The sequence below is a fragment of the Oryctolagus cuniculus genome, chromosome 18, assembly GCF_964237555.1.
Source record: "Oryctolagus cuniculus chromosome 18, mOryCun1.1, whole genome shotgun sequence".
NCBI classification, from domain to species: domain Eukaryota; kingdom Metazoa; phylum Chordata; class Mammalia; order Lagomorpha; family Leporidae; genus Oryctolagus; species Oryctolagus cuniculus.
In genome coordinates, this window is record NC_091449.1 from 56,028,079 (window position 1) to 56,048,938 (window position 20,860).

At 41.9% G+C, this 20,860-nt stretch overlaps 1 protein-coding gene across 9 annotated transcripts in view; it reads left to right on the forward strand.

Annotated features, from left to right (window-relative positions):
* The first annotated feature begins 534 nt into the window (after positions 1 to 534).
* Positions 535 to 20,860, forward strand: part of HYDIN (HYDIN axonemal central pair apparatus protein) — a 421,089-nt gene continuing 400,763 nt past the window's right edge. For 4 of the 9 annotated variants that reach the window (XR_011384090.1, XM_051847253.2, XM_070062720.1 and 1 more), the window contains exon 1: positions 539 to 612. The gene's annotated coding sequence lies outside the window, so the exon portion shown is untranslated. Of the gene's footprint in view, positions 613 to 19,753; positions 19,872 to 20,860 lie in introns of those variants that run through there. The other 5 variants (XM_070062718.1, XM_070062721.1, XM_070062719.1 and 2 more) reach the window with 3 other exon arrangements.

A 20,860-nucleotide genomic window follows, 5' to 3' on the forward strand; every position in this document is an offset into this window, starting at 1 on the left:
TTGCGTTTAACTTAACGGAGCTCATGGATCTCCCGCAGCGGTCAGAGGACCTCAGTTTAAAAATTCCTGTAGAAATGCAGATCCCACCACCTCGTACAGCACCAGGGGGAGTGGGGGCTCAAAGAGGTAATGCTCGAAGCACCTTTACAAAATGATTTTTCTTACAGTATCACCTGATACTTTATCTTTCCATGTTAGTGTGACGTTAATACAAAGAAAACGGATTCAATGTAGTTCATAGATAAAATTCTAACAATAATTCTCACAACCTCCCTTCTTGCTTCCTTTCCCTTTTTCTTTTCTAGTTTCTGAGGTAAAATTTTTATTAATATTTATTTATCATTTATTTATATTTATGTATTACATCGGAACATCTTTAAAGAACTAGGGCAGGTGCCTGGTAAAGGATAACTTTGGGGAGGAGTGTCCCAGGCGTCCCTAGAAACCAAATTCTCCCGCGCTCCGTAGCGCTGTCTGGCGGTTGCTAAGGACGCTCGTCTTCTCCAATCATCGCGCGGCTTGCTTCGCTGTGCGGCGCCCCGTGGTTACCGTGGCAACGGATAGCAACGGCACTGGACGCCGCCGGCCGGAGACCCAGCGGCTTGCAGCGGGGTGAGCGGGTCGGAGGCGGGGTCCCCTCAGGGAAGGGAGTGTGGAATTGAGGCGGGAGCCGGGGTGCGCCGGGGTCGGAGGTCCTCTCAGAGATCCCGGGGTCAGTATGGAAGCGGGGGGCACGGGGAGGGGCGCCACCTTCCCTCCCGGCTCTGCGCCCCAGGGGCTCCTCACACTTTCCAGACCGCTTGCCATTTCTCTGGTCCCTTCCTCGCGGCCATAAAGGCCACGTGACCCTGGGTGTCCCTTCCTCAGCCAGGCAGGTGGGCAGGGGCCGGCGGCCGCCCGCAGGACGGAAGGCCTAGGTGCCGCCTGAGGCCGCGGGGGAATCATCTTCCGTGTGTCCTCAGCGGGAAAATGGCTGCCACGCCCCCTCCCCGCGCCTTCCAGGTGACAGAGTGGGAAACGCATGCCCCGGGCGTGCGCGGGCTCCTCTCAGCGCGGCGCGGCGCGGGGCCTGAGCAGTTACCGCGAGCATCGGGGCTCCGTGGCCCCTGGTCCCGGGAACGGGCGGCCGTGTGTGGGGTTCGGCCCGTGCAGGCTGCAGACGGCGCCCTGTCCTGTGTGAGTGTGTGTGCGCGCCCCTGTGGCGCGGGGGTCCTGCCCTGTCCTGTGTGAGTGTGTGTGCGCGCCCGTGTGGCGCGGGGGTCCTGCCCTGTCCTGTGTGAGTGTGTGTGCGCGCCCGTGTGGCGCGGGGGTCCTGCCCTGTCCTGTGAGTGTGTGCGCGCGCCCGTGTAGCACGGGGGTCCCGCCCCTACGGGGCCTTGATCTTTTCCTTCAGAACGCGTGTACCCAGGGTCTTGGAAGCGTTCGTGGAAGATGCATTACGGAAAAACTACGTATGCATTTCAAAATTATTTTTATCAAGATAAATATCTTAATATTTTAAAAGGTCAACTTTTTACCATTATGCTGGGCTTTACTCCTTAAACTGAGGTCCTACCTCAGGTCTGGTGCTTCCCCAGGTGTTTGGCGGGGAAGAATATTGTTAACACAGGATCCGTGTCCCTGATGAGCTAATATGGTAGAGGTACGTTTAACTCTGAGTTAGGTTTAAAAATCAGTGCTTACTTAAGGTTCACGTTGTACAAGGTCAACAATGTTCTGCAAAAGTCCCATACAGTATCCAGGAACAACCCATTCCAGAAATTGAACCACTGAAAAACTTTACTTCTTGGAATACCTATGCCTATTTCATCAAGTTGAATTCCCAGACGGTTCCATTTGTCACCAGCAGTTAGTAGAAGGCTCCATCAGTCAGTCCTGTTCCACCTTTGCCTGTCTAAGTCTTGCCCTGACCCTCATTTCTCACGTGGGTTTTTCCTTGGGATTGTTGAGGAGGTCCTCACGGCTGGGGGCGGCGGAATCCTTGGTTCCTGCTTGTGTCCCGTGGCTTCTCCAGGCTCCCTGGTGGTCCTGGCACTCACAGCTCACCTGCGTATTCTGCACCATCTCGCCTCATTCTGACAGGAATGGCAAAAATCATCTCTAAACTACGTAGAAGAAGCATATCTGTCTTCTGACTTAGTTGGTATATATAATATAGTTGAAACTCCGTCTTCCTCAATAATGCAGCTTTTTTGGGGTCTTATTGTAGAAGTTTAGCTTTCTCTGCATGCTCATCAGTACTTTGTACTATCCATCTTGTAAAATCTTTTTTGTCTTTCTAGTGGGAAAATAGTGGTTATTCTTTGTTATTTATTTATTTTTGACAGGCAGAGTTAGACAGAGAGAGAGGTCTTCCTTCTGTTGTTGCCCCCCCCCAAAATGGCCGCTACTGCCGGCGCACCGGGCTGATCCGAAGCCAGGAGCCAGGTGCTTCTCCTGGTCTCCCATGAGGGTGCAGGGCCCAAGCACTTGGGCCATCCTCCACTGCCCTCCCGGGCCACAGCAGAGAGCTGGACTGGAAGAGGAGCTACTGGGACTAGAACCGGGGGTTCACTGCAGGCAAAGGATTAGTCTAGTGAGCCGCGGCGACCGGCCATCTCTTTGTTATTAAATTACTTTTTCCTGTTTAATAGCCAGGTGAAGCAGCTTGTGATTATCGGCTATTTATAATCACATCTCTGTGAATTGCCTGTATTCCTCTTTGCCCACTTTTAAATTTAGCTGTCCTTTGCTTACTGACTTACAGGATTACTGTACTGGATAGTGCTACTTTATATGCTATACTGAGAAATAATTCAAATTCTCTGAGAATTTCTTAAGTATTTTTAGCATGTCAGGTTTGTTGATATATACTATAGAGACAGTAAAATTCACCCCTTTTATATGATTTTGAAAAGTACATAATCATATAACCATCCCCACAGTAAATATATAGAACGATTCCATTAGCTCAGAAAGTTTTCTTGTATCTGGTTGTGGTCAACCCCTTTTTGCTACCCTCAGCTCACAACAACCAGTGATCTGTTTTTTGACTCTGAGAATGTTTTCCAGAGTGTTATATAAATGGCATCGTAGAATATGCAGTACGTTTTGTCTGCCTTGCTTATTTAGTATTGCTTTTGAGATTTACCCATGTTATTGCATGTAACAGCAGTACATTCCTTTTTACTGCTGAATACTATTCCATTTCAGTGGGTGTTTCACAAATTAATGAGCATTGGTGTTGCTTCCAGTATTTTTGTGATTATGAGTGAATAAAACTGCTAAAACAATCACATACAGGTCTTTGTTTCAACACATTAAATTTTTTTATTTGAAAAGAAGAGTGACAGAGGAGGGAGAGAAAGGGAGAGACACAGTTCTTTCATCCGCTGGTTCACTCCCTCAGTGTCTGCAAAAGGCCGGGCTGAGGCCAGGCAAGAGGCAGGAGCTGCACTTCCATGCAGGTCTTCCCTGTGGGTGGCAGATGTCCAAGCATTGAGTCATCTTTCACTGCTTTCCTGGACACATTAGCTGGGGACTGGGTCAGAAGTGGATCAGCCAGGACTCCAAGTGGTGTTCATATGCAATGCTGGAGTTGTAGGTAGGGGCTTAACCTGCTGCACTGTAGTGGTACCCTCGCCCACTTTGAGTATTTATTTTTAATACTTATTTATTTCTTTGAAAGACAGAGGCACAGAGAGATAAGGAGAGATAGAGACAGATCTTCCATCTCCTGGTTCACTCCCCAGATGGCCCCAATGTCCAGGGCTGGGCCATGCTGAAGCCAGGAGACAGGAGCTTCATCTGGGTGTCTCATGTGGGTGCAGGGTCCCAAGCACTTGGGTCGTCTTCCCCTACTTTCCCATATTAGCAGGGAGCTGGAAGTGGAGCAGCCAGGACTCGAACTGGCATCCATATGGGATGCTGGCACTGCAGGTGGCAGCTTGACTTCCATGCCACAGTGCCAACCCCTCATTTGAGTATTTTTAAATAAATACCAGGAAGTGGAGTGGTTAGACTCTATGGTAAGTGTGCGTTTAACTTTACAAGAAACTGGGAAACTTTTTCAGAGGTGTGGGGTGGGGGGAGGGGAGAGGGAGAGGGCTTCTATCTGCTGGTTCACACCCCAGATGACTGCAATGACTGGAGCTGTGCCAATCCGGAGCCAGGAGTCTTTTCCAGGTCTCTCAGCAGGTGCAGGGCCCCAAGGACTTGGGCCATCTTCTGCTTTCCCAGGCCATAGCAGAGAGCTGGATCGGAATTGGAAGAGTCAGGACTCGAACCAGTGTCCATATGGGATGCCAGTGCTGCAGATAGTGACTCTACCCGCTACACCACAGCGCCAGCCCCGCTCTTCGTGTATCTTGCATATGTCTTATTCAGTTGTTTTCTTAATGATTTGTAAGAATATGCTTATGTATTAGAAAATGATAAATTGCTTTGTTTTGGCTAAACACAAGGTAACAGAATTTTCTCTTACATTTTCTTCTGGAAGTTTCATAGTTTTAGCTTTAGGTCAATAACGAATTTAAGTAACTTTTTGTGTATTGTGAGGCAATGGTGGAGGTATAATTTTTTTCCTATAGTGTTGTTTTGTTCCAGTTCCATTTGTTTAAGGACATCTCCTCTTTCCACCAAATTACCTGAAACTTTTGTCCAGTCAATTGACAGTGTTGTACAAAAATCAGTTTTGTCTGGTTCTGGTTTAGCAGTGGAATAAATTAGTCCCCAATAATTTCAGTGATAAAATTTTTCTCCTCAGATGAACTGACAGTCACTGCAACGACAAAGCAGTGTCTTGACTTCTGTAGCTTTTTGGAGAGTTTCAAAGTCAAGTAATTTGAGTTGTTCTGCTGCTTATTTTTCACAATTGATTTGACTATTTTGATTTCTTTATCTTTCCATAAAAAGTTTAGAGTTAAGTTGCATATATATATATATGGGTATGGGTGTGTGTATATATACACACACCCACACCCATATATATATATACCCTGCTGGGATTTTGATTGGATTGTGTTGACTTGTAGATTAGTTTGGGGAAAATTGATTGCTTTACAACATTGAATCTTCCAATTCAGATACACAGTACATTTCCTTTTATTTAGAGTTTCTTTGATGCCTCTCAATAATGTGTTGTAGTTTTCAGCATGCAGATTTTGCAGATGTGTTATTAGCTCTGTATGCAAGTTTTTGTTTTTATGCTATTGGGTATGGTATGTTTTAAAAAATATTTATTTATTTATTTGAAAGGCAGAGTTGCAGAGAGGGAGAGAGGGAGAAAGAGGTCTTCTGTCCTCTGGTTCACTCCCCAAATGGCCGCAAGGGCCAGAGCTGTGCCAATCCGAAGCCAGGAGCTTCTTCTGGGTCTCCCACACAGGTGCAGAGGCCCAAGCACTTGACCATCTTCTGCTTTCCCAGGCCATAGCAGAGAGCTGGATCGGAAGTGGAGCAGCTGGGATGCGAACCGGTGCCCATATGGGATGCCGGCACTGCAGGAGGTGGCTTTACCTGCCATGCCATAGTGTTGGCCCCGAGGGTACGGTATTGCTTTTAAATTTTCAGATTTCAGTTACGCATTGCTAGTACTGTTTGTAAAAGTGCAGGTAATTTTTGTCTTCTGACCTTGTATGTCACACCTTGCCATATTCACTTTGTCTCAGTCACTTTTATTTTGGTAGCTTTTTCATATTGTCTAGACAGATAAACATGTCTGCACATAAAGACAGTCCTGGTTTTTTTTTTTGTTTTGTTTTTTTTTTTTTTTCCTCAGATGTCTGCTCTTCCCTTCCTCTTTTCCTCCCTTCCTTAAGACCTCCAATACAGTGCTTACTAGAAATTGAGAGTGGACATCCATACCTTGCTCTCAACCTTAGGGGAAAACGTTCCATCTTGCATTGTTAAGTATGACATTATATTAGGTTTCTCATGGATATTCTGTATTAGTTTGATGAAGTTGATCAACTTTACCAGTTTTCTGGGGGAGTTTATTCATGAGTAGATGTTAAATATTTTCAAATTCTTTTTCTGCATGCATGAAGAGGATCATGTGATTTTTCTTTTCCTGTGTGTTGATCTGACAGATTATGTAGGTTGTGTTTTTGAATGCTGAGCCTATTTTATGTGTTTCTTTTCCAGTAAGTACTCCCTGGTCACCATGTAATACTGTTTCATATATTGTTGGGTTACATTTGCTAACATTTTGATAAGGATTTTTATAAATGTATTCATGAGGGATATTGATCTGTAGTCTTACTTTTCCAGTAATATCTTTTCTATTTTGGGTGTTAGGCTCATTTTATGAATATGTCTCCTATATTTTGGAAGATTTTGTATAATTCTGTAAATGTTTAATGCTCATGTTAGGGACAAAAGACCGAAGAAACCAAATGGCACTCGAGGAGGCTTCGGGAGGAAAGGCATGGTTTATTTATGTATGCCAGCTTGATTAGACTCAGAGTCAAGTCCAGATCCTTTGTCTTCTCCTACTTTTACACCCTAAATTAGCAAGGCGGTAATCAGGCAGATGGGGGGAGCAGCACTGTCATTTTAGGCCCTCAGGGATTAACGAATCCCAACTGCAAGGTAAGATGGTTTTATGATACAGGAACTAGTAAATCATAACTTGCAGGCAATTTTGGGAGGCACGCAACTGTCTTAGGTATGTGACTAGGCCTTTGTGGCTGGTGGGGATCCAACCCAGTTTCTAACTCAGTACCGCTTTGCTTAGACTCAGCTGGCCCTTTGATAACAAGTGGGAGGAAGTGTGTAGCATTTTCTCGAATTAGATCCTTTACGGCAAGTGGGAGAGGGTTTGTAACACTCACAGTTTTTAAACTATATTAATGGCATTATTTTTTTAGGAAAAGTTTTAAATTTTCATGTAGCCAGATCTGGCAATCTCATTCTTTTGTTTATTAAAGAAAGTCTTTATTAAAATTATTTCTATATTTTGTTCAGTTTTCTATTTGCAGGTGATGTTTAGCTAACACAGCTAATGGGATCAGAGGTAACCGATCCTAATTAAGTCAGATTTATTTTTATTTTCCCCTCCAGGATTAGCACTTCTTATGGTTTCTTTAAAAATCCTTGCAGAACTCCAAGTTCACAAGGGTTTTTTTTTTTTTTTTTATCTTTTCTTTGAAAATAGTATCGCTTATCATCCACATTAAGATATTTATTCAAGGCAAGCACTGTGGCATAGCAGGTAAAGCTGCTGCCTGCAGTGCTGGCATTCCATGTGGGCAGCAGAAGATGGCCCAAGTCTTTGGGCCCCTTCACCCGTGTAGGAAACCCGGAAGAAACTCCTGGCTCCTGGCTTCAGATTGGCACAGCTCTGGCCACTGTGGCCATTAGGGAGTGAACCAGCAGGTGGAAGACCTCCCTCTCCCTCCCTGCCTCTGCCTCTCTGTAACTCTGCCTTTCAAATAAATAAATAAATAAATATTTTAGAAGAAAAGATATTCAATCAGCTGGAATTAATTTTTATAGATGGTATAGATGGTAGGGGAATCTTGGTTACTTGCATTGGATCCCCGGTTGTTTAGCCCTCTTTACTGAAATGCTGCTGTTCTGGGGAATATGAAATTATTACCTCTTTATTGTAAAGATTTTAATGGTAAATGCTATGGATCTTAAAAAACTCAGGGAATACATGGCTTATGAAAAGAATCTGCATGGATTTCATGTTTTTGGATGAAAGTAAACTTAAACTAACTTTTCATAATATGTCTGAATGGTATGTACTTTGAGGCGCTAAGAAAAAATAAGTTTGGAAGGGCCGGCACTGGCGCAGTGGATTAAAGCCTGGGCCTGAAGCGCTGGCATCTCACATGGGTGCCGTTTCTAGTCCCGGCTGTTTCTCTTCCGAACCAGCTCTCTGCTATGGCCTGGGAAAGCAGTAGAAGATGGCCCCTTCACCCACGTGGGAGACCCGGAGGAAGCTCCTGGCTCCTGGTTTTGGATTGGCGCAGCTCCAGCCATTGTGGCCATCTGGGGAGTGAACCAGTGGGTGGAAGACCTCTCTCTCTGTAGCTCTTTCAAATAAATAAAAAACAAGTTTGGAAACAACCTCTCAGAGCAACATGAATTCTGCTAAAATTAAAGCAGGAGTGGACATCTAATTCTTCTGAAGCTTGGGTAGAAGAATAGTGAAACCATTGATGCTTTATTAAAAGTTTATGGGGGAAATTCCCCTAAAGAAACCATCAGTTCACAAATGGATACCCCGTTTCAAGAAGAAAAGAGACAATGTTGAAGATGAACCCCACAGGGGCAGAGGATCCAGATCAACTTGTGAGGGGAAAGTAATCATGTTCATGCAGGGATTGAAGAGGACCAGTGATTACTAGCAGAAAGAGCAGCCAACGCTCTGGACAGCTTAGTTGGTTATGCTTATGTAAGTCCGACCGAAAAATTAAAGTGGAGCAGACTGCCCTGAAAACTGTTGCACCCAGATCAGCTGCAGACAGGATAAAGTTTTCAATGGGAATTTTAGACAAATGCGATCAAGATCTTGAAGCATTTCTTCAAAGGATCCTAACACAGGATGAGACACGGCTTTACTAGTTTGATCCTAAAGACAGTGCACAGTGGAAAGCCATGGCTACCAAGACGTGGAAGTGAGGCAGTCAAAGAAAAAGCAGATTGGTCAAGAGCAGGAGTTGTGGCAACAGTTTTTGGGATAGTCAACTCAGTTTGCTTGTTAGCTTCCTGGAGGGTCAATAGCAACTGCCTAAAACAAGACTGTTCTGAGAAAAAAACACAAAGATTTTGCAGCAAAACTCCAGGGAAAGCCTCGCTCCAGAGTCCCCCAGCTCATTCCTCTCCCCAGGCAAGGGCAACCTGCTGAGACATTCTCAGTGGACATCATTAGGTATCCACCTGGAAGTCTTTTGAGTTCTGACTTCTTTTGTTTCCTAATCTAAAAAAAATAAGAATCTTTTAAGGGCACCCATTTTTATTCTGTTAATACCATAAAAATGGCTGCGTTGCTGTGGCTAAATTCACAGGAGTCGTAGCTCTTTATAGATGGACTAAGTACCTGACATCACCACCTAAGTATCTGGAACTTAGCGAAGCTCATGTTGAGAAGTAATTGTCCATACTTCTATTTGATTCTGTTTTTCCATACACTTTTTGAAGCCCCCTTGGATTCCCTTCTGAGCATGCTCTGTCTGCACCCCACACATGATATATGTTGCATTTTTATATTCCTTCAGCATATTTTCTAATTTCCCCTGTAACTTCCTTTTTTATTAATAAGTTGTTTAGAACTGTGTTTTTAAATTCAGCATAATTTGGAGAATTCTTTTATTTATTTATTTATTTATTTATTTATTTTTGATATCTAGCTTAGTTCTGTTTTGACCAATGAGGATACCTGATTTCTGTTCTCTTAAATTTGTTAAGATTTGTTTTGCAGTTCAGGATATGGTCAGCCATTTTTTAAGCCTTGAAGAACTTTTGTGTTCCTTGTTGTGTAGGTATACCTGCAACAAATGCTTTCAGCTTTTGTTTGAGAAACTCCACTTTGCTGTTATTTTTGAAGGTTATTTTCACTAATTATATGTAAGTTGCCTTTTCCCCTACTTCAGAACTTCAAGGTTTTTTTTTATGTATATAGTTTACTTTGAAAGTTACAAGGCCTGTTTGTTGAGTTTTAATTATAATTTAATTTTGCTTCTTGAATTTCTTTTTCTACATGTTTTTGCTTTTTTTTTTTTTTAGGGTGATTTTCCCACTCTCTTAGTGTACTTGTTTATTTTGATTGTGAGCCGTTTATTTTCTTTCTTGGAAAATTGCTTATGGTGAGTTCTTTGAGGACTAAGATGAAGGAGGATTTGCATTTGTCTCTGCCCGGTGCCTGGGGGATCACTGTGAGGTGGAAGCGCACCGTCAGGCATTTGGAGCTCCAAGCTGATGGGGATTCTGGCTGCACATTTATTAGAGCTGGCTTGTGATTCACACCTCTCAGGGGTTTTTGGCTTTTTACTCCCCTTCTGTGTTCACGGGGGAGGAAACTTCCCCTGCATTTAGCTGGGGATGAGGAAACAGAAAGGGTTTATTTTTGGTCCAATCTTAACAGGAAGTGGGGAGTCTCCTGTCACTGCCCCCCCCCAACTTTGAGTGGGTCCTGGACCCGTCCCCCAAGCCCTGCGAGGTAGCCACAGAGAGCTCACAGTCCTTGTCTAGGGAGTGATCTCATACAAAACTCCATTTCAGTGCTACACTCACCTCTCTTGGTTCCTGCTTTCAATTAAATGTCAGCCAGTTAATTCTGTCTGGTCTTGAAAATATTTTAATCAGTATTTTTTATTGATTTCACTGGGAGGTTTGGTTCCACTAAGCTTACATCAAGAAATAATGTATTACCTTTTGATCTTAGTTTTTGGCATAATAGCTTACCCATTCCTTGTAAAAATAAAGCCAAATGCCTTAGAAATTTAAACCTGGCAAGCCCCTCCTCCCTTTCTCCTCATCCAATCCCATTCCACGGAGGTACCCACTCTGAATGATTTGTATCTTGCTTTATTTATTGAGAGCATCAGAGCAAGTCTTCTGTGAAGTTTGGACATATTGGCATTTGCATAGGTTTACGTGTATGAAGAAGATGGAAAAATTCATGTTTAGCTAATGCCAGTTGAAGAGTATGTTATGTTCAAACTAGGGAGTTAAGTTTTTTTATATAAAATGGACATAATTATTTTATTGTATATTAAAGATGTGATAATAAATGTCTGAAGAACTTGAGAAAAATAATATTTGTAAGGTATTGATGCATTTCATATCTTGCATATGAAGCAAAGTTCGAGTTATTAAAAGAACAACACCTGTGGCTTGTGTGTGAGAAGGATTCATGGAGTTGCAAAGTAGGGGGAAGTTACTGGCCCTGATTAATTAGAGCTGTAGTTTCACAGACTTCAAGAATAGTTTTCAGAATGTTTCTCCACTTCAGCAGCAAAAACAATTAGAACATGAAAACTCTCATCAGGTTTGGAAGAAACCCACAGAGGCTGTTGGTATCGAAACCCTGTTTTAATTGGTATACATTAGGGACCCGTGTGAAGCAGGGATTCTTGACCCTGGGGGTGCGCAGCTTCTGAGTTGATGTTTATGCTCGTCGTGGGGCATCACGTTCAGAGCCTTCCTGATTCCCAGCGGCTCTTGGCCCACAAAGGTTAAAGATCACTGGTTTGATATGAGCTCATTTCAGAACGCAATGGACCGTAATAAGCTCCCTTACAGTGTCCGTCATTAAATGTGAAAACACAGCCCTTTCTGGAGGGCAAACTTTTCCTCTCAGATAATTTCTTCCAAGATCTATTTCCTCATTAACAGTGCAGAGGCACTTAGCATTTGGCTGTTCTTCATACCAATTGCCTTTCGGGCGGTAGGGGGATGGGGGGTTTGAAATGAGGCAAAAACAATGGTAGGATCCTGGCTGGGAGGACTTCAGGCTGGACAGCAGATAAGTGTGCAATTGACATATTGCAAAAATACTTCTTATGCAATTTAATTTGAAAACCTATGCAGGTCATCTTTTTCATTTCTTTGAGGATTTGAGGTGCTTTAGTTGTCTTTTTTTTTTTTTTTTCAGGGTCCTGTTTATCCCTTGTGGTGGTGGGAAGGAAGAGGGGACTTGGCAAAAATGTTCTGTGCTTGATTGAAAGGCTTGTCAGAAGTGTACGCTGTTGTTAACGTGGTGATCTTCATCTTCAGATGAACACCAAAAAATTGATTTTTTTTAATTAGTGGGAAACGACTAAAACAGAGATCTTTCATAGTTTCACTGGCAATTCATACATCCTCTGTATCTTCTTGTTTGCAAATGGCATCTCCTTGCTTTAGTAAGCAATCTCAAGTGTCTTCACTGTAAGGTTGCTCTCATAACATTATGATCTGACTGCATCTGTGTCTGCTTTTATTTCTTTAAACTGCTATTGTAAACCCAAGTTAAACAACTTCGTCTAATTCTATGTTCCATACAGCTATGCTATTGGTGCTTGCTTTTTATTATAAACAATCCACCCAAGTTTACAACAGTGGCTTTGAAAAATCCCTAATTAAAATAAATTTCAAAGTTAAGCTATTTTTATTCATGCCTGAAGACAATTACCAATAGTGGTAGCTTTTAAAATAATAACAGTGTAGTAAGCATATTTCAAAACCAGAAAGGCAGAAATTTGTGTGTAGGAGAGCCAAAAATTAGTCTTGCAATGCTTTGGAATGTGCTGCATAATTAATTGTACGTAATGTCGTATATTATATGAAACCCCAAAGATTTCGGTGGGAAGTGGGGAGAAAAAAGGGCCTGCATGTATTTCATTTCTGATATAATCCCTTTCACTCTCAGAGGGAATTAAGGTTTAATAAAAAGGAATAACAGGGGGATGTAATCTAAGAATATTAATGAATAACTTCAGCTCTGCCAGAGTGAGGTTCAGTAATGAATAGTAGGTTGTCAGTTGCTAAACCATGAAATATTGCAGAGAGGGAAAAGGCAACATACTCTTTCGCAGTATGGCTCATGATGTTAAAACTGTTAGTGGTAGAGAATTCTGCACTTGTTAATCATCTGTGTTTTTACATCGCCCTTTGTAATTACAATTAAACAGATGGTTCAGGAAAAGATAGTGTGTTCTTAGCAATTAAAACCATAGCAAGCAGCTTTCCCTCTTCCCCAACATACAATTAAACTGAATAGAATCACAGAAGCCAGTGGGTTCTTCCGCGGAAAGGTTCTGTGGAGATTCGAATAGATGTGTTCTGCTCCCCAGCCTTTGATTCCTTGCCAAACTGAGTGTTCTGCAGCTGGCAGAGGTCTTGCAAACATGGGTTTTATGAAGTAGTTACCTCTTCTCTGCTTGCTCCCCAAAGCCTGTTCTTGCCATACATTGATTAGTAAAATATGTTTTAAACTAGCATCTCTAGTTTAATGTCTAGCCACCATTGGGTTATATCTAATATGGCTTGCTAAATTCTGGGAGCTCAGCTAATGCATGGAATTCCTCAAGGGCACAAGGAAATTAGTTCTTTTCTTTTTCTTATCAAAAAAGCTAATGTTGACATATTTGCTTGTGAAAAGAATTCTTTCAGAGTTTTGTATCAAAAGAATAAAGATTCCACGTTGGGGCCTAGGGAAATCACCTTATCTGCGGATTCCTATGACAACAAATTAATTAGATGAGATCTTTCAACAAGTATTCAGCACCCAGAGAAATATTTTACCGGTTGAAATGTGGCTTTGTGGCCAGTGGTCCCCACCTTTGAACTCCACCTTAGCATTTGAATGGCTCTTCCTAAAAACAGTGTAGTTGGAGCCTACTGTGCGGTCTCTTCACAGATGAATCCATGGAGATGTGTTTTGTCTTTATGATCATAAATAGGCCCAAGCTTCCCTTCAGTGATTTTAGGTGCGGGCTTTTGTGCCCACAAGTAAGCAGTTATTTGCTGGTGCAATTAACCATCTGCACCTTATTATGAGGGTGCAGCTGGCTAATTATGCTCAGCACCATAGGGCAGGTTCAACTTCTCATCTGTATGGGAACTGTATTTGCAACAAAGGACACTGACCTTTAAAAATGAGTGATTAAATGTAACCAGTTCGTATTTCGGTCACCACTCATGGATTTCTTGGGGGTTTTTGGTTTGTTTTTCTCAGAAATGAAATTCACATAGGGGTGCTGGATAATTTTTATTTGGATAATTAGCACAGACATTTAGAGTCAGGGACAATGAGCTTCCTGCTCTGATTTCTCATTTTGGAGTGTGCTGTGTCAGTGTGGCTGAGCATGAATTCCTGAATTTGTCTGAATGACGACCTGGAGCATGGCTGAGACATCAAATGGGGGTAAGTCTGTGGATTCGCCAGTTGAAAATAGTTCTTCGCAATAGTTGTATATTGTACTTGTAATTTATTGGCTGGTTGTTTGAGAGAAGAACAGCATCATTTAACTGGAGACTTAGAAGGACTGTTCCAATAGGAACTTACAGTGATTGTTTCCCGTGCTGTAAGGTGTCCGGCACATAACAGATCTTCCCAGGCAGACAAATCGATTCATTCACAGGCTCTTTTATTGGGGTTCTGCTCCCGGGCGAGGTTCCCTGGTCCCAACAGAGCAACAGAGCGGGGGCCAGGGAAGTGGCGCGTCAGAGATTGGGAGAGCTCCTTTTATAGATTCAGGGCATGGGAGTTAAAGGTTGAGGCGGGTCTGATCCTCATTGGTTGACCTTTAGGCACCCGCAGGGACCTTGACAAGGACTTTCTTCCCCTGAAGTAGGCCTCTCCATTCCCGGAAGTGTAGGCCTTCCCTCCTTGGGGATCCCAAAGCTACCACGTGCGAGATTTCTAAGCCTGTAAAATGTAGGACAAGACTTCAGTCAAAAGGCAAAGGTGTCCAGTCTGCATGGGCACAGTAGAAAGAACCTTGGGCTGGGGATTAATAGGCAGTGGCCGCTTGGGTTCTGCCACAGCCCACTCTTAGGCTAATTGCCTTAGGTTCTCATGGAGTCTGGACTTGGCCAGGGCTTCCCAAACCAGGGTACCTATTTGAAAATACCAATGCTCAGGACCTACCGTATCAGAATCTCTGCATGATCCTGAGCTAAGTCTACCTTCGGAAAAAATTTTTGGAGTGACTAATAAGTTTTAACAAATGTTTAATTTTTAAAGTAAACTTTCCTTGGAATTTTTCGTTGTTAAGTATAACATGCATATAAGTGTGTGAAACATATATGTCACATTTAATATATAAAGGGAACACGGGTATAACCACCACCTGAGCCAAGATTAAAACGTGGATATCAGGGGTGTAAGGTCCTGGGTTTCGGCACCAATGTAAGTCCACCACAGAACACACCAGACACCGCAGTGAAAGGAGCGGCCGAGAGCCGCCATAAAATGGCCTTAATAAAACAGTCCTGGGAAATGGGGAGTAAACTGAGTTCACAGAGAAAGTAGATAGCTACTACCCAGAGATAAGGGCTACTACCCAGAGATAAGGGTGACAGAACATCCTGGTACGCACATAAGCCCCCTCCCCTGTGCTTGTTCAGGCTTAACAAAGAAACCGCGAGTCATGTAGGGCACGTAGCCACCCCTTTTTGCTCTTCAAGGACCCCCTCCCCTTATCCAAGCTTAGACACGTAGGGCACGTAGCCACCCATTTCTCCTCCTCCTCGACGACCTCCTCCCCTTGTAGTTGCCCAATAAACTTACGCCACCCTATGGTATGTTAATTTTGTGGTTTTGCCCCTTAAAAGCTGTGTGAGATAGCTGCTCCGGGCTCCTCTCTCTTGCTCCGCTGCTTGCAGCAGCAAGTAGAGGGCCCATTTGCGCAAATGAAATAAAACTGCCTCCTGTTTTTTTGCATTGTCTGGTCTGGAGTCTGTGTTTCTGGGGTCGTCACAAAAGGACACTGCTTTTGGGGTCCTGCAGCAGTAAGGGAAAGGTTTATTGGGGAAAACCCAGCAGGCTGCACGGAAGGGGTGAAGAAGGAAAAAGAGAGAGAAGGAGAGAGTAAGAGAGAAAGACAGAGGAGAGTAGGGCAGAGAGCGCAGAGAGCCACGTGGTCAGGAATAGCTTCTTTTAAAACTTTGCCTGAGGGTGGGGCGGGCAGGGAAGCAGGAGCAGCGAATCCCATTAGGATGAGGGTGGAGCTTAACACTGGTGGTTGGGCCATGTGGCCACCTGGCTTCCAGCAATGGCAGTGGGGGCTAGAGCCTAGGATGGTGTCCGGGGATAGATCGCGCCATAGATAAAACTTCACCATTTTCCTAACACGGGGGCCAGTGCTGTGGTGTAGCAGTGAAAGCCACCACCTGCAGTGCTGGCATCCCATATGGGTGCTGATTTAATTCCCAGCTGTTCCACTTCCAATCCAGCTCTCTGCTGTGTCCTGGGGTAGCAGTAGAAGATGGCCCAAGTCCTTGGGCCCCTACACCTGCATGGTAGACCCGGAAGAAGCTCCTGGCTCCTGGCTTCGGATTGGCACAGCTCTGGCTGTTGTGGCCAACTGGGGAGTGAACCAGTAGATGGAAGACCTCTCTCTCTCGTTCTCTCTCTCTCTGCCTCTCCTCTCTCTGTGTGTAACTGAAATAAATAAATCTTTAAAAAAAATCTGGGTATCCAAGAAAGCTTTTCGATCATATCCCTGACCACTACTCAGAGGTGATGGCTATTCTGATTTTTATGTTGATCCTTCTTGGTTTCTTATATAGCTTTAGAATTTCATATGCATTCCTAAAAATATAGTTCAGTTTTACCTTGGTCTGAACTTTGCAGAAATTGAAACACATGAGTTTTATTTAAAAAATGCATGGAAAATGTACATTATCTTTTAATTCCATTTTCCATGAACTTTGGGAGGTACCCTCATGTGTATTCCTATTGTGTGTTACTTCTCTACACGTAGTGTAAAATTCATCTTTGCTGTTGATCTAGCTGCAGATCATCTTTATTGATTTATGATATTCTCTTACAGGATACAATTTATTCTGTGTACTATTGATGAAAACATAGGTTGTTTCCAATATTTCACTATTATGCATAACACTACTATAAATGGTTTTGCTCATGTAACTGTAGAACATGCATGAATTCATTTCTTTGGACTGAATACAGGGGTAAAACTGTTAGGTCACAGGACAGATATTTCTTTAAGTTTACTAGATAAAAGAAATTTGTTTTCTAAATGGCTTTTACCCAGTTACAGGATCACCAACAAATGTTTAGGATTTCCCATTACAGCAGAGAGGAGCCAGTATTCAGGATTATCATACTCAAATTTTGCTTATGTGGTAGATGTGTACAGGCATTCTGGGATTTTTATTTGTATTTTCCTGATTTTTTTCCATAAGATTGAACATAACTCACATATTTATTGGACATTTGAATATTCTATAGTAAAATGATCATTCTTTTACTTTTTTTTTTCCTGTTGGGTTGTCTATTCAAAATTTTTTATTGATTGATTTTCATTTTATTTGAAAGGCAAAGATCTTCATTCTGCTGGTTCACTCACCAAATGGCCACAACAGCAAGTCTGGGCCAGGCCAAAGCCAGGAACCAGGAAGTTCATCCTGATTTTCCCACATGACTTACAGGGGCCCACATATTTGAGCCACCTTCCATTGCCTTCCCAGGTGCATCAGCAGGAAGCAGAATTAGAAGTGGAGCAGCCAGGACTTGAATGGGGACTTGGATATAGGATACCAGTGTTGCAAGTGGCACTTATCCCACTTCATATTTAGATTTTAATTCCATTTTCTATTCTTTTTCCAGTTTTTTTCAATTCACTTTTAGAATAAGCTAAGTCATTTATCCTATAGAATTCCAACATTATTGTTTTAATTTTAAAAATTTATCATTTATTTGAGAGGCAGATAGAGCTCCCATCCACTGGCTCACTCCTCAAATGCCCCAATAGCGGGGGCTGGGCTGGGACCAATGCAGGTCCCCATAAGGGTGACAGGGACCAAACTATTTGAGCCATACTTGCTACCTCTCAGGGTCTGCATTGGTGGGAAGTTGGAACCAAAAACCAGCACTGGGAATTGAACCCAGGCATTCCTATGTGAGCCAAGAGTATCTTATTTGGTAGATCAGACACCTGCCCCCTGTATTTTTAGTTTTGTATCCTCATGGTGTAATTTGTAATTTAACATTTCCCTGTACATTATTTTTTGTTGACTAGAATTAGATCTAAAGTCTTGATCAGATTCAAGTTTGATTTTTTTGAAAGAATAATTCATAGTGGTGTGTACCTCCTATTCTGTCACATTAGGAGGGACATAACATCTAGTCAATTTTTCTTTTCATGATATTGAGATTGATTAGAGAGTTCAGGTGTTGTCAGTCAAGTTGACTAATCATGTTTCCTACTGAGATTTCACCTAATACCTTTGATATAAGGACTTAAATCCTTCCGGTAGGAGTGTCAATGTAATGATTTTCAAATACTATCATTTGTTGTGCATTCATCAGCTAGAATTTTTCTGTAGAGAACAACTGTTTTCTCATTTACTATTTTATTACCATAAAATTCATTTCATACAGGACAGGAATGATGAATTCTTAGTGTTTCCATCTATTCAATGCTCCCTTGGGTGTACCTGCTCTCTCTGTCCTCTTCCCTCTCTGTCCCTCTACCTCTGCTTCTCCCTCTTTTTCTCTTCAAAATAATAAACTGATGCTCCAGTGACCTTCAAAGATGACTAATGAGTTTCACTGTGAACTCATGAGTTTGTTTATATTTTAGGTACGCCATTTTTAACCAATTGGAGAACCTTTCACATTGACCTCTACGCCATTTTTGTAGTCTTTGATCATTTCCTTACTTTCAGACAAAAGGAGGTGTTTCAGGCTTATCTTGTCTATTTTCTGCCCCAGACTTGTCTTTGTAGATGTTAATATATGGTGGAGCAGATCTTTCCACAGTCTTATTTTGGATTCCCCCAAGGAAATAGAGTCTTTGTCTAGGACTTGAGTGTTGTTGATTAGTTTTGGGAAATACTTGGAAGGGATAGAATTGAGATGGAAGAGTGAGACAGGGAAGGGGATAAAACCAGTTTAAGGCTGTGTTTGTAGATGGGTTACCACTGTGGGCAACCAGGGCTTTGTCCCACTAAGACCCTCTGAAGGGCTTATAGAATGTACCTTGAAATTTTCTGTCCAAATAATTGAGCTTTTATTCACCAATTTCTCTGTGTCTCCCACGATTCAAGCACTACCTCTTTCACACTTCCAAGGCTGCATTTGTGTGGGTGCTAGGAAGTTCCAATCAGAACCCCCAGGGCATAAAGTGTGAAATAACGCAGTGCATCTAAGGTGATGTGCTTTAGGGTACATTGTGAGAAGCTCATGGCAGACATGGAGGATGTGAGGACTGGCACAGAGGGTATCCAATATATTTTGCTTGTTCCTCTTCTTCAGTATAATCTTGATTATTCTTGACTGTTCTCATAAAATCTTAGACTCAGCTTATCAAGTGCCACCAAAAATTATGGAGTATTTTGGAGACTTGGAGTTTTAAAAAAATTTTTATTTTGATCATATTTGAATCTGTAGATCAATTTGAGAAAAATTGATTTCTTTATACTACTGAATTTTCTAACTCATGAATGTGGAATATTACTCTACTATTTAAGGCATTTTAATCTCTCTTAATAATATCATTTTATGAACAGTGTAGCTTTAGGAATTTGAATTTAACTTTTTTTCATTTATCTGTTTGAGAGGCAGAGACAGACAGACAGTCAAAGCTCCCATCCACTTGTCTACTCCTCAAAGGCCTTCAGTGACTTTTAGGTTGATTTTCTAATTTTTTGAGTATATAGAAAAGCAATTTTTGGTATATTTACTTTGTATCTAGAAATTTTGCTAAACTCTTATTGATTCTAATGCTTTTTGACAGTGATGAGCTTTTCTACAAAATTATATATTCGTATTATTTGCTAATAATGACAACTTTGTTTCTTCTAGTTCTTTTAATTTTCTTTTAGTCTTCTAGTATTGGATAGGATATTAAATTTCTATTGATTGGAGTGATACTAAGCAGGTGTCTTTATCTTGTTCCTGATAGTAAGTGAAAATTTTTATGTTTTTATTGATTAAACATTAACCTGTAGATTTTTGTAATTTGTAGATAATTCATTAATAGATTATAGAAGCTACTTCTATTTTTAATTTGCTTGTAACTTTTTTAAGCCATGGCTTTAAAATTTTTTTAATTTTTTTGTTCAATAGGGAAAGGGAGAGAGGGGGAGAGAGAGAAGAAGAAGGAAGAAAGAAACACTCCAATTCACTAGTCTACTTCTCGAATGCTTCCAGTGGCCAAGACTGGGTTGGACCCCAGCTGGGAGCAAGTGATTCAACCTAGGTCTCCCATGTGAGTGACAGGGACCTAATTACTTGAACCATCACCTCCTGCCCCATAGGGTCTGCACTAGCAGGAAGCTGAAATTGGGAGCTGGAATTGGAAACTGAATCCAGGCATTACAATATGAAATGTGGACATTTCAGCAAGTGGTTTTGTTCTAGGTATAATAACACCTGACCCTCTAATAACTTTTAAAAAGTCCTGAGTGGCTATTCAATTTTTATCATATTCCTTTTCTGCACTTATTGAGGTTATTATATGATATCTCTCTTCTAATATGCCAGTGTAGTGAACTGTATTAATTGATTTGCTAATATTAACTCAACTTTAAAGTATTTAGTTAAACACAACATATTTCAGTGTTGTCTTGCTGGATTAATTACTCCCTCATTATTCAATTTTGTCCTGTTACAGTTTGAACATTATCACTGTCATTCCATTTATTTAGCACTTCCCTTGAATCCAACATATACGTATACCTAACCAAGTCTACAATAAATGAATACTTATACCTTCCTCTTGGACTTTAGAGAGATTTCAGAACTTTTTTTTTTAAAGATTTTATTTATTTATTTGAGAGGTAGAGTTATAGAGAGTGAGAGGGAGAGACAGAAAGAAAGGGCTTCCATCTGCTAGTTCACTCCCCAAATGGCCAAAATGGCCAGAACTGGGCTGATCCAAAGCCAGGAGCCAGGAGCTTCTTCCGGATCTCTCAGGAGAGTGCAGGGGCCCAAGACTTGAGCCATCTTCTACTGCTTTCCCAGGCCATAACAGAGAGCTGGATTGGAAGTGGAACAGCTGGGACTAGAACCGGTGCCCATATGGAATGCTGGCACTGCAGACAGAGGATTAACCTTTTGCGCCACAGTGCCTGCCCCAAGAACCCTTTAATTATGTATATTCCCAGCTGAGTGACACATTGTTGATATTATTTATCTTAAATCTGTTTTAATCATTTCAGTTACTATTTATTCACTTACATATTTGAGAAGTAGAGA